The sequence below is a fragment of the Manis javanica genome, chromosome 15 (assembly GCF_040802235.1).
Source record: "Manis javanica isolate MJ-LG chromosome 15, MJ_LKY, whole genome shotgun sequence".
NCBI classification, from domain to species: domain Eukaryota; kingdom Metazoa; phylum Chordata; class Mammalia; order Pholidota; family Manidae; genus Manis; species Manis javanica.
This window is the reverse complement of record NC_133170.1, coordinates 442,968-458,812: the sequence shown is the minus strand read 5'-3', so window position 1 is coordinate 458,812 and position 15,845 is coordinate 442,968. Positions and strand designations below refer to the sequence as shown.

General features: G+C 47.4%; 2 long non-coding RNA genes across 4 annotated transcripts in view; one reads left to right on the top strand and one right to left on the bottom strand.

Annotated features, from left to right (window-relative positions):
* Positions 1 to 1,155: 1,155 nt before the first annotated feature.
* Positions 1,156 to 15,845, bottom strand: part of LOC140846551 (uncharacterized) — a 21,274-nt gene continuing 6,584 nt past the window's right edge. The window contains exons 2-3 of one of the 3 annotated variants that reach the window (XR_012125754.1): positions 9,917 to 10,210; positions 1,156 to 2,375 (exon numbers count right to left, since the gene is read on the bottom strand). This is a non-coding gene — a long non-coding RNA (uncharacterized lncRNA). Of the gene's footprint in view, positions 2,376 to 6,769; positions 7,117 to 9,889; positions 10,211 to 15,845 lie in introns of those variants that run through there. The other 2 variants (XR_012125755.1, XR_012125753.1) reach the window with 2 other exon arrangements.
* Positions 7,142 to 15,845, top strand: part of LOC118970740 (uncharacterized) — a 24,704-nt gene continuing 16,000 nt past the window's right edge. The window contains exon 1 of the long non-coding RNA XR_012125756.1: positions 7,142 to 9,799. This is a non-coding gene — a long non-coding RNA (uncharacterized lncRNA). The remainder of the gene's footprint in view (positions 9,800 to 15,845) is intronic.

Genomic DNA, 15,845 nt, shown 5'->3' with positions numbered 1-15,845 from the left:
CTTTGCCTAGAGGAGGCTCCCCTTGCGACTGGCTGACACAGTCCCTCCCCGAGTGCAGGGCTTGGCAAGGGGGTGCGGCTAGATTCAGCCCCACCAGCTCCCCATGGGCTTGGTGCGGTACACAAACAGCCCTGTGAGTGTGGCAGCCCTGAGGGCAGGGCTTGAACACGCCTCCTGTGCGCACTCAGTCTGCCCCGGCACTGGGACAGGAAGCCTTGGTTTCCAACCAGTGGGCGGCCTGATTACTACGTAAGACGATCCACGAGCATCTTCTGTTTCCTGTTAGGTTTACTGAGGCACTGCAGATAGGGTTAAGGTCCTGCCGAACCTTAAAGTGAGTCTGAAAATGAGGAGAAAGGCGCCACAATATCAGACCCTTTTAGCCATGAATCATATTTTGGCAATGCCATTGTTCCTTTTTTTTTTTATACGCATTTATGACTTAAGATGATGCACTTTATTTCCAATGATTTGCAAGCTGCAGCTGAAAGGCTGAGTGCTTGGAAAGACTTTGTCTTTCTCCCTGGTTTTCCCTGGTTTTCCAAAAAACCAGTCAGTATATTGACATGGAATCATGTCAGGAGTGGCCTCACAAGATTTGTGGGTTTTGGCTTCTGTTGTTTCTAATCAAATATTTCCTTTCAGTAATATCCACAGTTAAATTCCTCATTGGACATGCAGTAGATTAAAACCTCATTAAAGTGTGGGCTTTAACCAAACATAGCAGAAAGTTCTGATTCTTTGACGTTACCTTTCCAGATTCTGTGCTGCAGTTTCCGTGGTCCTGAACTTTCAGAGCTGTGGATCAGGTAAGAGCTCTCCTATCCTCCACACCTGTAAAAAGGTGCTTAGAGGTTTTATTGTTCCAAATATATTCACTTTCATTCATAGGAGTATTTGAAATAACTTATATGTTCTATTCTTACTGTTTTTGTTCAGAAACCTTTCATTTCCATTCCCATCTCCTGCCCTGGGTGATTTCATTCTTCACTGAAGTGAGTAGGAGCTCTGCTTTCTAGCCCACTCCTGGAAACAGGAGTCTGGGAACAGCTTCATTTATCAAACTTCTACCTAATAGTAAGTAACATGCAGCCAACTCATTACAGTTTCTAGAGTCTTTTCAAATGTAGTTACACAGTTATTCAACCTGAGCTTTTGAGTTTTGATTTTTTAATGATTTTCTCCATTTTAACAAACTGGAAAACGGAAGCTGAGAGAGCTATGTACTTATGCTACCCAGAGGATATAGGAAGAGAACCAGTTATTGATTAAAAAAAACATTTGTCTCCATATTTTCCATCGGATTAACCAGTACTACAATTTTAAAATATCTTCTGCTCACTTGATTTTGTATAGAATAGTTCATGTGGTGGGAAATATCTACACTAGCTAGTCTGTGAATTTGTCCCAATTTATGTAGAGAATCTTTTGGAATGATTTAAAATTTTTATGGTTTTCAACTGAGACAAAAGGACAGGAAACAACTCTTTGGCAGAATGTAAGCAGGGGGCACACCTGCCTGCAGCATTTCAAAGCAGCTAGAGAAACCTGGGTTTCTGTTGGTTTGCTTATCATGGGCCCCAGCTAATTTGACATTTCCACTTACTCTGTTTTTTCAAGGTGTGCTGACACTTCTGTCCTGCTTTTAAGAATATTCCATGCCTAGCATATAAGAGGCACTTGCAACATTTCAAATAAATGATCAAATTTATTCACCATGTGGGCAGATGGCACTTTGTAAATAAGCATCTCTGTCTTCAAACAGTCACATTATGTTTATTGTTTCAAATGAGGTTTTCATAGAGTTAGAAGTGGTGTAGGAGGGAGCCGGGGCTTTGGAATCTGAAAAAATCTGGGTTTGAATCTTTACTCTAGCACTTACTGCTGTCACTACACCTTTCTAGGCAATAACCTCTCTCATCTCCAGTCTCCCCTGCAAGCTTGGGATTATATTACCCCCTTGCAAGATTGCTCTAAGGGTCATCTGAAATAAGGTATGCCAAGGTATTCAGCGCTTTGATGTATAGAATGTGCTCAGAGTGCATGCCTAGCCTTTCGTGAAGACAGGATGGCTATTGTGGCTCTAAGTTATCATAATTTAAAGACATTTCCAAGTGCTGTTATGTAGTAAACGTGTGAGAGGAACGTGAAAATACACGTAGCGTCATCCTAGTTCCACGAGGCTTGCCAAGCCTGAGGGAAGTCCTCCTGGGGGTGCACTTCAGGCAGCAGATGCCCAGAGGCGAGGGGCCCGGAGGTGCGCTGTGCGTGGGGGCAGCACTGACGGGGCGGGCCACAGTGCAGTCTTCCTTGCTCACCGGTGGAGAGCCTGGGGTGGGCTTTCTCTGTCTTCAGGAGCTGGAAGCTGCTGCCAGCTATTGACACAGATCAAGAAGGTAAAGCATTACTGGCCAAGGACGGCCCATGGTGGCATTACACAAAGCAGAGTGAGATGGCCAAGGTTCTTACTGAGGAAAGACCCAAAGTCTGTCAATATTCATAATAAAAGTCACACAGAACCATTCTGGATATGATTTGGGAACAGGCACTTTGGGAATGGGTATGTATGATCAAATAGCAGCCGCGCTCCTCCTGATGAGACTGTGTATTCCTTGATTAATCTTTGCAGGTGAAAATCAGCTGCATAGTCCATAGCACAAAATACTCATGATGACAATAGCATTTCAATAAACTAAAATTTTACATAGAAGAGCAAAGGGCCAGAAATAGTTAAGATCATTTTGAAGAAGAACAAGGTGAAGAATTTCACTTTAATAGATATCAAGACTTGTTGTGAAGCTGTGGTAATCAAGACAGGATAGAAATGGCTTAGGCACATATGCCGACAGGACAGAGTGGAAAGTTTAGAAACAGATCTACACGTATATGAAAACTTGATATACATGAGAAGTCTTATTGGGGAAAATTTAGATGTCAGGAATGGATTTGGTGCAACAGGAAAAAAAGCAAAATTAGATTCCTTTATGACACTCTGGATGAAAATCAATTATAGATCTAAGACATAAATACAAAACACAATTTTTAAACATCTAAAGGAAATATTTTATGAACTTAGGATAAGTCGGGATCTCTTAAACAAGATATAAAAAAAAAGACATGAATAAATAAACTTGACTTCATTAAAAATAGGAACTTCTGTAAGAGACACTGAGTAAAGGACAAATGGACAAGTAAGAAAGAGATTTAAACATATAAAAATATTCATTCATGGAATATATAAAGAACCCCTGTAAATCAATAAAGAAAAGACAATCCAAGAGAAAAATGGATAAAAGCCATGAACAGGCCATGCACAGAAAAGAAAACCCCAGCGGCCAGTAACCATGAGAACATGGCAATCAGGCTAACTGAAGATAGGGTTTTATATCCACCAGAGAACCAGTGTAGATGAGGATGTATGAAGAAATCTTATGCATTGCTCCTGGGAGAATCTCACTGGCACTGCCACTTTGGGAAACAATTTGACAAAATCTAGTACAGCTGAAGTTGAACCCATCACACTGCCTCCATCTCCACTGCAGGGTGAAATTCCTGAGTGATGTTCACCGCACCTGCCACAGTCCTAGGGCAGAGTAGGAACTCAGTAAACAGATCTTAGAGGGAGAGGGCAGGGGAAGGGGAGGCCCTACAGGCTTGTTAATACCAGTCCAACCCTGGGGGTCTCAGATCAGCTTTTACATCTGAGATTCTACTGAATGGAAGCAGCAATTTTCATAACTGATGGATTAAATACATTCTGTAAATGTATTTCCTTCCAGAATTCATAGTGGTATAAATACTAAGCTCCAATTGCATATTTAAAATGAATCTAATGTATAAAATGAGATACACCAGTGCATTATAGGTAACATGAAATATTAGTTATTATTTGATCCTTACAATCCTATTGGCATAGAAAGATGAGACCTGATGCCCTGAAAAGATAGTGTCTTTTTCATGCATATGGATAACCAAAATATATTCCATTGCTTTATGAAGACATGGGCATTCTCTTTAAATAGTAAATATTCATGTGCACAAAGTCAATCCTTTTATAACTATATTTCCAAGAGCAGAGAAACATGGCAGCTCTTCCCATGGCTGGAAGGAAGTGTGGTTACCCTGGCAACAGCTTTCACCCACCACCTGGTGATTTCAAGTCTAACAGCTGTGCAGCAACTGCATTTCCATTGAGGAAATAAAGTGCATTTATGCATCATCTCATGGAGGATTTAAGAAGAAATGAGCTTGCAGATCTGGGAGAGGAGGGGAGGAGAGAGCAGTGCACACTAGCAGAGCCAGCTGAGGTCTAAAAGCCGCACTCAGTCTTGGAAGCATGCCCGGGTCAGCCAAGGCCCCCTGCCCTAGGGCTGTGGGACTGCAGGGCAGATTTTCCATCGGAACGTCACATAGGCCCAGTAGCCCAAGAACCATTTTCCTATCCCTTACTCAAAATGGGTACTTCTAAGTGAAATTGCGCTCTCCATCCCAACAGGCATTTAAACGAAACGGTTGTGCACCTGTCATTGTGAGAGCAGAGGGACGTGAATAAACTGTGCTGTTTTGTGCTTGTTTCTCACTGCCCCTGATTTTCCCAAAGTGTCAGGACCTCCCGGAGATCTAGTCATATTAAAAGAGCCAGACCCTGTGGAGGTCTCCAACCGAGTGAGTTCTACAGGATGGGAACATCTGAATGAGGTGGTTGAGTGCTGCTGGGTGGGTGAAAGCCGGTGCCCCAGGGGATAACCCCTTCCTCAGAAAAAAAGAATATGAACAAATAAGATACACATTTAATTTTTCCCTCTTCTTTTCCCCTGATTGTTATGACTCTACATATATGTTATGGAAAATTTAGAAATAGAAAAAAGTATATAGGAGCAAGAAAAAAATCACTGAAGATACTAATATTGTTAACATATTGGAAAATTTCTTTTGGTCTCCTTTCTGCATTTTTTCCACCTTTGTTGTGTGTTTTAGAAGAGCTACTCACGTTAACTCACACACTGTGGACTTTCTGCAGTGCCCATTGTTACGGTGATTGCTTCAAAGGAATATTTTAATTCCGCAGGGTGTTTTGGGTTTCCCTGCATTTTTCTGTTACTCTAGTGGCTTCACACTCTTTTCTCCTTTCATCTTACTCTAGTCATTCTTGAGTTCCCTTCCTCTTATTTCACGGGGATCAGGTTTTCGTACGCCTCTGTTTCAGACACCAACCAGGACATCAACATTTTCTTTGGTGCCGCAGCATCTTTTCAAGGGCAGCGTGCTGCGCGCCCCTGCCTCACCCCTGGACGGGCAAGGTCTGCACAGGCCCAGCCATGTGCACTTGTGCTCTGACCTCTTCTTGTTGAACTGGATATGGAAGGCTGGCTGGGTGCATGGCCATCGTCCAGTTTCCTGGGCTTAGGATTCCTTCCCTAAGTCACTCCATAAATGTTTGAATCCCTACTATGTGCAGGCACTGTTGTACGTGCTGGAGGAGGGTGGTAAACAAAACAAGTTCGTGTGAAAGAAGTAAGTTGTCACTGTACCACGAAGATTTTAATACTGAACTTCTGGTCAGGGAGAAAGATGGTTAGGGAGGCAGTTATTTCACGTAGGGGTTCAGGGGCAGACCTGCGGGCTGAGGAGGTAACGCTGAGTCGGTGGAATTGGGGGATGAGTTCTGCCGTGGTCTGGAAGAAGAGCAGTCCAAGAAGAATCACAAAGGGCCTTTGAAGCCATGCTAAGGCTTTTGGCTTTTATTCCCAGGGGGATGGGATGCCATTCTAGGGTTCAGAGCAGAATGAAGTCCAAGAAGTCAAACCAACTAAGTGTTTTAGGGAAAAGGGCGTGACCTGACACGCCAGGTGTTGGTGGGGGAGTGGGAGTGGCTGAGGACCGACTGTCGGGTGCAGTGATGTGCAGGTCGCCGGCGGGTCCTCAGGAGCCATGCCACCAGGGAAGTGAGGGTGAGAGGGGTTTGCAGTGGTTTCCAGAAGGAATGGAGCAGCTGGACAGGAGGCAGACAGCTCTGAGGGGCTTCACTCTTACAGGGAAGAGAAATGGGATTGATTGTAGCTGGAGCAGGATGTGGGACCAGGACAGTTTTTGTATTTTCGAATGGGAGAATTCATCACTGCACACTGTGTGCTTGCACTGCCCACAGAGAGCAGCTCGATGCGGAGCGGTGGATAGCTGTGGAGCAGGGCTTGGGAGGGCGGGTGGCTTCCGGGCACAGGGGGCAGCAGTGGGACATCGGGCACGGCACTGGGGCCACCGCGGTGGCAGAGGGAACACCTGCTTCATGTGGCTCAGCAGGGCCATGCCGGTGGGCAGCACATCTGATAGACAGACCAGCCACCCATGCCCTCCATGAAGGCCAGCCTTCTGCCTCCCCTCAGGGGCACAGGTCTTTGGAGCCTGTCCCAGGCCTGTTTTTGTCACAACTTCAAGTTGGTAAAGCAAGTGCTACATTTATGCCCATTTTGCAGCTCAAAAAAACCTGTATAGCCCTTGACATAAGGCCACCAGCTGACAAACAACAGGGCAGAGAACACACCCAGACACTCGACTGTTTCTGGGCTCTTCCACAGTGTATCAGCGTGGGCCCGGGAAATAGGGATGGGCTATCTTACTGCTAAAGACTGAGATTTGGTGTCTTTTTCCTGTTCTTGTCTACACAGGGGCCCACTGGAAGGATGGCTGTGTGAAGGTACAGTCTGTTCAGGTATATGGGGGTCTCCAGGTGGGGGGCAGGGTCTGCAGGTCGGGGTGGGGTGGGGGCTTCCAGGTGGGGGCAGCCCAGGGGTGCCTCGCTGCCCTGTTCACTGAGCAGAGGCGTAGAGTGCCCGGGAGCCCGTTCCTCTCCCCGCAGCCCTAGAGGGTGGGCGCTGGGGCTGCACCGGCCGGCCGGTTGGCTCTCCCTCCACCTGCTGGCTGGCATTTTGGTTCACATCCCCCTTTCTCCTTTTGCTCCTTTGATCTGCACAGACACAGGGCTTTGTGTTCATTCGGTTGCCCCTAGTTAGAGGATGACAGACCTTTAAGCTTGGAGCCGTTCCAAGACCCCGGGCTTAACCCTCTCCTTCTGCACCCCACTTTCTTCAGCTGCCATTTTGGCACCTCATGCACCACCTATAAGAAAATAGTAATTTATCCTCCATTTGCCCCATGGTCCCAAGCACATAAGCTGGTGAGAATTATGCCTGGGCCTGCCTGGGGCTTGCCTCAGTTTACCCCGCCTTATCTCTAAACATCCCGACCCTCTCCCAAGGCAATGGGCCCAGCGGATCCGCCACAATAAAAGGCACCACGCTGCTCCCTCTCTCTCTCTCTCTCCACCCCCATCTGGGGCAGCCACTCTCTCCTTCAGATAATAAAGTCTCTTGCGTGGGCCCGTGGCTCCTGAGTCATTCTGGGTAAGGAGGGTTGCAGCGAGATACCCTTTCACCACCTAACATCTACTTCTAGAACTTTCTACCCTCAATTCAGGACAACACACACACATACATGTCAGTTTTGTTCCCTTTTGGAAGAAGCACTAAGAAAAGACCTGAGGGTTTAGCTGTCGTTGCGATCATGTGGTGCCGCCGGAGGTAGGGCTTCTATGTGTGTCTGGCAGTTACCCTGTTCATGATTCATTTTCCTCAAAACTTGTTACTCTGTGTTAGGCGAACTGTCCATTCCAAGTGGCAGGTGTTTTCCGTTACACATATATAATGTGTATTAAGTATCCATAAACTTGTTTATGTCATTTCATGGCTAATCAGCTCGAACTCCTGTTTATAATGGGGTGTTACTGAAAAGGTTCAGAGATATAGGTGAATGAAAAGGGCATTTCAAATACTGAAATAGGACTTCTTTCTAGTAGGAAAGTAGGACACATGTAATCAAGGAGTGTATTTAGTCAACACTTAAACATGTGTTAAACATAAAGCTTAGGTTAAAAACTATTTTGAAAAGATAATAAAGTCTAGAGTGTTTATATACATTCGCAAATACAAACAAATATATATTCTAGTAAAGCGTATTTGGAGCTATGACACTGATGCTCCAATGGCTCAGAAGCCTCCCAGCTAGGAAGCGCTTTGGAATGAGCAGAAAGTCCTGCAGGGGCCTGCTGCTCTGCTGCCCTGCCCACCCTCATGCCCTGGGGGCCCCTCCTGGGGGAGGGGCTCAGACACAGGCGCGTGGCACAGAGGGTGACATGGGTAGCCTGACTGGCATTTCCGTGTATGTTGATTGTGTCTGGGCCGTGGAGGTGGAAGCTTAGGCAAAAGCCAGGAGTAGTCACATGAATTATGTGCCTGTTTGGACCCTGGGCTCCCCTGCCCCAGTCCGTGCCAGTAAATCCTGCAGACAGCTTCAACACCACTCTGTTTCTATCCCACTCACATAAAATTCCATGCCAGGGTACAAACCACAGTCCTCTCTTTCTTGGTTCTTCATGCAAAAACTATTTTAGACTGAATTTAAATGTCAAACCTTCAAGGACTTTGAGCCCAGGAGGCTTGAGCTCAGTCATTTCTCAACAAGGCCAACAATTGTTTGGAAATTCTGACCAGGGAACTAAAATTTTAGAGGTCTACGTTTCTCCCTGTATTTAAGTTATAGAGAGAAACAAAATTGCTATGTTGGAGGAATAGAATAAAAGAAGAAACATTAAGAGAAGCATAAATATCAACACAGCCCTTTCAGGCCCAGGAGAGGCCAGAGGCTGGTGTGTGAGTAACATTGCAATGGCTGCCTTTAAATAAACAGGCCCCACCACTTAACACATCTAGTGCCGACCTAAACAGACGTAGCTGTAGAATGCCAGCCAGTCCAGGCAGACGTGTATGAATATACACGTGGAACACACTGCAGGAAGAGACTGGTGCTTTTCCACCCTCAAATATTATTCACACATTTCAGATTAAATGCACATGCAGTCTAAGCTACAGAAAACACATTTTTTATCAGTCCTAGATAGCAGGAAAAGCTTGTTCCAGGTTTATTCTTCACTTAACACATGTTTATTGATACTAGAAGGCAGAAAGTCATATGACACTTCTGTAGCTTCAAAGAGTTTAGAATGTGGTAGAGATCTTCAGGGGTGTGAGGTCATCAGGGAACTCAAGAGAACGTTCGTGTAGTTAGGTAGAAACAATTGAACCAAGAACGATGTATGATTTAATCCCATGTTTCTTAAATTATGGAATGGGTTCCACAGCTCTCCTCTGTGAATCTGATGGAAGTTATGGGCCCAGAAATAGCCATCTGTCCTTGAACTTGAATACAAAATGTCATAGCTTTGGAGTCTGAGTCCATGGGCTTTGTAGTTTAAATCTAGTATAATTACCTTTACCGTGGTCAATGTGTTGTGACTGTTTATTCACATTCCTGTCTCCTCCGCTAGGTCGTAAGCATTTCTAGGACAGGATTGTGTCCTGTTTTGTCTTTTTTCAGCCCCCTCTCTGTTTAGCGTTGTGTTGATGTGTACAAGGCACTAAAAGTGTTGCCTGCCTGACTGTCTCAATGTTTAGGTGTGAGGCTATATAGCATCTTCTAAATGTTAGTCGCTTGAGTAACTTTCTCACAGTTTCTGCCATGGCTGTTTACCACCTGCATTATCATTTGCTACCTGTAGCAGCAGCTAATGAGTTTTGGTGACAGAGCACTAAATAATATTGCATGATTGTGTTTCCTTTTCTCTGTCCAGCGTGCACCAAGGAGCAAGTTCTATTTTGCTTCTGCTGAGTCTTGAATGCCTGCCTGACATTTGGATCTCCTTTGGGACTGATACAGAGGCTTCTGAAGGGGCAGTATCTGGCTGGAAGTGGGTAACAGCGTTTCATTTTTCTTTCATTGTGTTGAATGAAAAGGGATACTGATTTATGGAAGTGACAAAGTTTTTTTCAGCATACACTTAAGTTTAAAACAATAATATATTTACAGAAAGGCTGCAGATCAGCTGTCTATTTCTTGTAACAAACTGCCCCACAAGGTGGCTTAAGAAATCATGGTGTCTGAGGATCCCGTGGGTTGGCTGGGCTCAGCAGGCAGTTCTCCACACGGACCTTCCTGTGGCTTGAGAGCCTGGGTGGGGCTGGAAGGGCCACGATGGCTTCACTCGCATCCCGAGCGCACCTGGAGTGGCTGGGAGGCTGCAGCTGGCTGAGTCTCTCTCATCATTCAGTAGTCCGGAAGTGCCTTGTCCACACCGAGCACAGTGCTACACATGAAGGGGCTGAAAGTAAAAGATAAAACATGGTACAAACTTGTCCTAGAACTGTTTGCATTCTAGTAAGGGAGACGAGTGTGTAAATAGTTATAAATAACCCTGATGCATGTTACAGTAAAGGGTCTAAAATATAGTGTCCTGACATTTTATATAAAAGTTTGAGAGTATGTGGACTTCCTTGGGCCATGCCGTTTACTGATTCTTGATAAAGTTTGAGACCTTAAAAAGACCGAAAAGCACTCACTGAATCGAGAGACACAGGGTGGCTGTTACACCATGGGACACAGAGAGAGCAGCAGTCAGCCACAGTGGTGAGGAGAGGCCTCCCAGACAGGGGCAAGGGGGACTGGAGAGGAGGAATCAGCCTGGGTTAAAAGCCAATTGGATGTGGCATGGGGTAGCAGGGGTGGGATGGGCACAGGGGAAGGAGGAAAATGGCAAATGACGGCAGGAGCCTGGGGAGTTGGGAAGAGGAGAAGATGGAGAAGTTCACTCCAGGATGACGGAATCTGTAGCTGGGGAGAGGTAGGCGGTAGGCGATGAATAAGGAAGTGTAGGTTTTCCAGGAACGTCTTTCCAGAATTAAGCTTTTCAAGTTGTAACTGAGGTACCCATGAGATATACCAATAAATAACTGGAAATGTAGATCTGGAACTTATGCCAGGCACCTTCGTAGGCACTGGGTATAAAACAGTGAATATGGTGAGAGGGGCGTGCCCGTGTTCCCACAGAGCTCATATCTAGTGCGGCTGGGGCAAGATGGCTTAGAGACAATCAGGATGTAAAAAAGTCCATACAAACTTTACATAACATTAAGTACCAAAAACAAAATAAATCTAACTAATGGGATAGAGAGGATTGGGGCAGCTGCTTATCTAGGGAAGTACAGTAATTGAAGGCAACTTTTTGAAATATAACTCAAGCTAGGAAGGAGGCTACCCTCCTTTAACTTAATAAGGTAGGAAAATAATACTAGCAAGTAGTATAAGGCGGTCTTGGCCAAAGCCCAGATCGTGAGGGGCTCTTCCCCAACCACCTTCATGCACAGACAGCTGCATCTTCCAAACAGCAGAGCCATGTAGGGAGGCAGGTATCTGAGACACCCCCACCCCCCATGGCCAGGATGCGAGAGGAGTGGGCACCTCAGCAGGGGAGGAACAGGAAGAGAGAGGGTGGGGAGCACGGGAGAGTGGCAAGGCGTGCCACTCACTGACCAGTGCAGGGCACGGGCTGCTCCCAGAAGGGAGGCCTGGAGCCTCACTCGAGTGGTCGGGACCTGGGAATGAGCTGACGGGCTGAGGCACGCCGCTCTGCGCTCCTCACCACGCGCAACGGGTGTACAGGGTGGATCACATCACTTGGACTTGAGTGAGGAACCGCACCGTGTTCTGGGTTTTGGGCGTGCGGATTTGATGTGTGGCAGCCCACGGCGGTTGTCTGGCCACTCCAGGGGTGACGGATTGAGAACAGTTACCTCTGCATCTGTTTACCACCAGGGGGGCTTTGTCTTCTGACCATTCTACTCCAGCCACACTAAGGTAAGGATATATTTAATTTTTAAGAAAATTGAGTATTATATTCTGATTTTAAGTTAATCATTTCTGAATGCATCTCCCCTCCTCCCGTGAAGAATGTGTACAATGTAAAAGTGAATCACTCTGTCAGTGATTCTGACCACATCCACTTTGGCTACTGCCGGGATGTCCCTCTAGATTTAAGGTGAACAAGGATAAATTAACTCATGACATGTCTTGAAATATTGGATCCCATAAAATAAAATCTTCAGTGATGGGGACGTATTATCATTTTAGAGCTTATAAAGATTTCAAATACTGAATGGGCAAAAAAGAATCTAAATGACTGGAGCTATTATTTTTTTTCAAAACCTTAGGGAAAATATCATTTCAAAACCACAGGCTTTGAATGTTACAACCTATGTGGGATAGAAGAAGTGAGCAGTGTCCAGCCTGCTTGTCACGGTTCTTGGCCCCACTATGAGAGAAGAGGTTTGGGTTCAGGAATTATCTTAGATTCACTATTTTTCTGCCATTGCTGTTATCGCCTGATGCAAACTATGAACTGGGGTGTTATTCAAAACTCAAAATGTTGTCAGGGGAAAATAACCTATCAAACACAGGCACTCAATAGGATTCTAGAATCCCCAAAAGTATACATTCCAGAAAAGTTGGAGAAGATTCAGTCTTCGTACCACGGAGTTGCTGTCTTCCTGTATCCTGCTGTTTGTGACCTTGCCTATTTCCATCATGATGAAAACCCATGGTTCCAATCGATGACATGTTTAGGATTCTCTCGTCATGTTTGGCCATCTTAGTACCGCAGAGGTGGGAAGGACACTTTCAATATACAGGGCCTCCTGTCGAGTGAGTGAAAACTTGCAGCGAAGTCCGAGCGGCCCTGGCAGGAGGCTTTGTCCCAAGTCTGTCCCCTGTACAGGCTCTTACGGTGGGGTTCTGAGCTGTGTGCCCTAAACTTCATGTAAGAGGGGAGACGGTGGAGCCCGATGCCTTGGGCTGGTGACAGAGGGACTGCCGTTCCTGCTGCGAACACCAGTAACAAGGCACAGCAAATGCCTGGCCCTGGGTCCCGAGCACATGCCCTACAGGAGCCCATTTAGTCTCCACAGCAGCAATCCGTGCCCTCTCTCCCCTCCTTTTACAGACCGGGACGCTGAGGCCCAGAGAGGGCACACATCCGACAGGCGGAGGGGCCGGGATGGGGGCCATGCTGACAGGCGAATGACACGAGAGTGACAGTGAGGAGGAGAGGGGGGAGAGGCTGCTCCGTGTTTGAAGCCACTGCTCACAGAGGGGGAGAGGTGTCTGCCTCCCAGCCGGGTGTGGCCTCGCCTCCGGGGTGGGCAGCTGTGTGGGCCCCCCTGGACACGCTTCCCCATGGCACACATCCCAGCCCATCAGGCTGGAAGGACGGCTGGGGAAACGCACGGCTCCCCATTTTGCGGAGGCAGCCCTGAGGGCTGCACGCACTTGATTCTGGCTACAGGGGCACTTTTCCGGTCCCAGGAAAAGCTTTTTCAGGAAGGCAGCTAACTGGGCAGGCATCTGGAGTCCAGTTTATTTGCACCTTTCTTTACCTCCTGTCCCTGACAGGCAGGAATGGCGAGGATAAATGTTAGGATAAAGGAAGGAGGTCCTACAGGTTTTATGGAGAAACATGTGAGCAGGAAGGAGGTCTTCAGGCAGGATGTGTTTATAGCTCTGTGGGGTGCATGGCTTGTGTTAAGGGCAGAAGCGCTCAGAAGCTGTGACGTTTAGATTCCTTTAATGTTCTTAGTAGGTGCCCGGGGGGATTCATTGTTTGGTCTCCAAGTTGGTGTGATGAGAGAAAGTCGGAAAATTCAGAATAGTTTGTTCCTCACAGACATTCTTCCTGGCCCCTCCTCAGGAGGGCCACTAACCTGGGCATTCTTGGTTGTCCACATTTTGGACTTGGAATCACTGCTGTTACCTGGACCCTCAGTGGTGCATGTTGCAGAGCTGGTGCCTTGCCCTCCTGCCAGCCTTTACCCCAGGCCCTCAGTCACTGTGCCCAGGAAATCATTCTCTTTCCCACCTCCTAATTATGTCTCTGGGTACTTTCTGGTAAGGGGGATGTTTTTCTCTTGACAGGCAGTATTATAGTATACGACTGTCCTTGTCATTCTTTATTGCTTTTAATAACTACGAACTCTCTTACAAGATGTCTAGAGCTTCATCAACATATGTTGATGGCACTATCTTATCAGTCCTGTGACAGTCAAGGTCACAGACAATGTGCCACAGGAAGGAAGACAGTGAACACACTATTATAAATAGATATGTAGCTTGAAAATGACCCTTTCAGTCATGGGGACGTTAGTTGGCATTAGGAAGGATGTGGTGAAATGCAGTAACAATTAGATTTTACTCAGAGAAGTCTCCAGCTCAATGACTAATGCTATGTATAATCTGATTGGCACCTTAGCATCTTAGAGGTTTAAACATATATCGAAGTCATTTTATGACAATGAAAAGTGAGTTAAAAAGTAAGGATGGGGCAAAAGTGCGGTTTGGATAGTCAAAGCTTGTGGATGCGACATCATTTTAGCTTAGGAGCCCTAACTGAACAGTGTGCAGGCAACGTAGCTTACGTTTTGTCTTTCTGAACTTTCTAAAAACATGAGCATTGCAGGACCATTTTAGGTAGTAAGCTGAAATACTAGTACCGACCCCCATTTCCCTGCCTCTTGATCTCACAGTCACCCTCAGCAGGCACATTTTAGCAGGGAAGCATCTAAGAAGCACGTCTGTTCTGGTATTTGGTGCTGAGAATTGTCCTTGAGGCACTGGCTTAGACTCACAGGTGTGTTTCCACTGATGATTTGTGCTGAACAGACCCGGAACTCCCAGCATCTGGAGAGAAAGAGCAGCCAGAGCAGTGTCACCGTCAGAGCACCAGGAGGAGTGCCACGGCGTCAGCAGGCCATGGAGGTCGGGGCCACACCTTCCGGCGCCCTGTGCGCACAGGGGCTACCACAGTGTGCGGGTGCGAGTCCAGGCAGCGAGCTCGGACTGGGGAAAGGTAGCTGGTCCCTCTCAGAACTGCAGTCCCCTCGCCCGCAAAGGGCGGGCATCACTGCCGCCTGGAGTGGCATCGTCACTACTGCCTTGGCGTCTTCTTCTGGAGAGTAAGTAGATGAGCGATGTGTCTGGAGCACTCAGCCCGGCGCCTGTTTCGGGAGGTAGTCACCGGCCCCATTGTGGTTCCCATCTGTCCCATGAGGAAGTGCCGGCTCAGAGATCGCAAGGCTGGAGTCGGACAGGCGCGCTGGCCGCCCTAGGCCCTCCTGGTCGTCGGAGGCCCCTCCCTGCTGGTGAGGGGCGCTGCTGCGGGCGGGAGGGCCTGGCCCTGAGGCTCAGCCTGGGCTGGCTCTGGGGAGAGCTGCCGGTCCTGTGCAGCTGGGCCTCGGGCTGGCAGGCAGTCCTCTCTCTGCTGTTCTCCTGTCTTCACCCCGGGGTGTTACCCTCCTGACACGTCCCGGTTGTCCAGCTGGAGAATGTGCTTACTGGGGCCATTACCCAGGCCCAGTGTCTCTGGGCCCAATTCCCTGGATCACTGAAAAAGGGGAGCAGACACCCCAGCAGTCAGAATCCCCCCTTACACAGCACAGCCTGGGCGCGTGGCTTCTCTGCGCCCCAGGTCTGTCTGTGCCTCTTCATTTGCAGCATCGGGCGGGGTGGCGGGGGGATGAAGCGAAGCTCTGTTTTTGGGTAGGAGTCACTGCTGGTGGGAGCGAGACTTGCAGGTAGTCATGCTGGCCTTCCACCTGTCTGGCCCCTATCTGCTCAAGAGCATGTGTTCATACTGGGCAGCTTCCCACCTGCCTTGCAAACAAAGATTTCAGGGGACGGAGGCTGTCTGAGGTTGAAGATCTCTTTGTGTGACATCCAGTAAGTCCATGTTGCCCTCTTGTCTGTTTAAGCGCTTTCAGAAACAAATCTCCTTAGAGGGACTTATGGGGTTTAATTGCTTTTCCCTCTGTGCTTCCATCACTGTGATTCTCTCCTGTGTTAGTCCAGTTGTTTGTGTGTTCGTTTTCCTCCACTGGAACACAGGCCTCTCACATGCCAGGACTAGGCTTCCT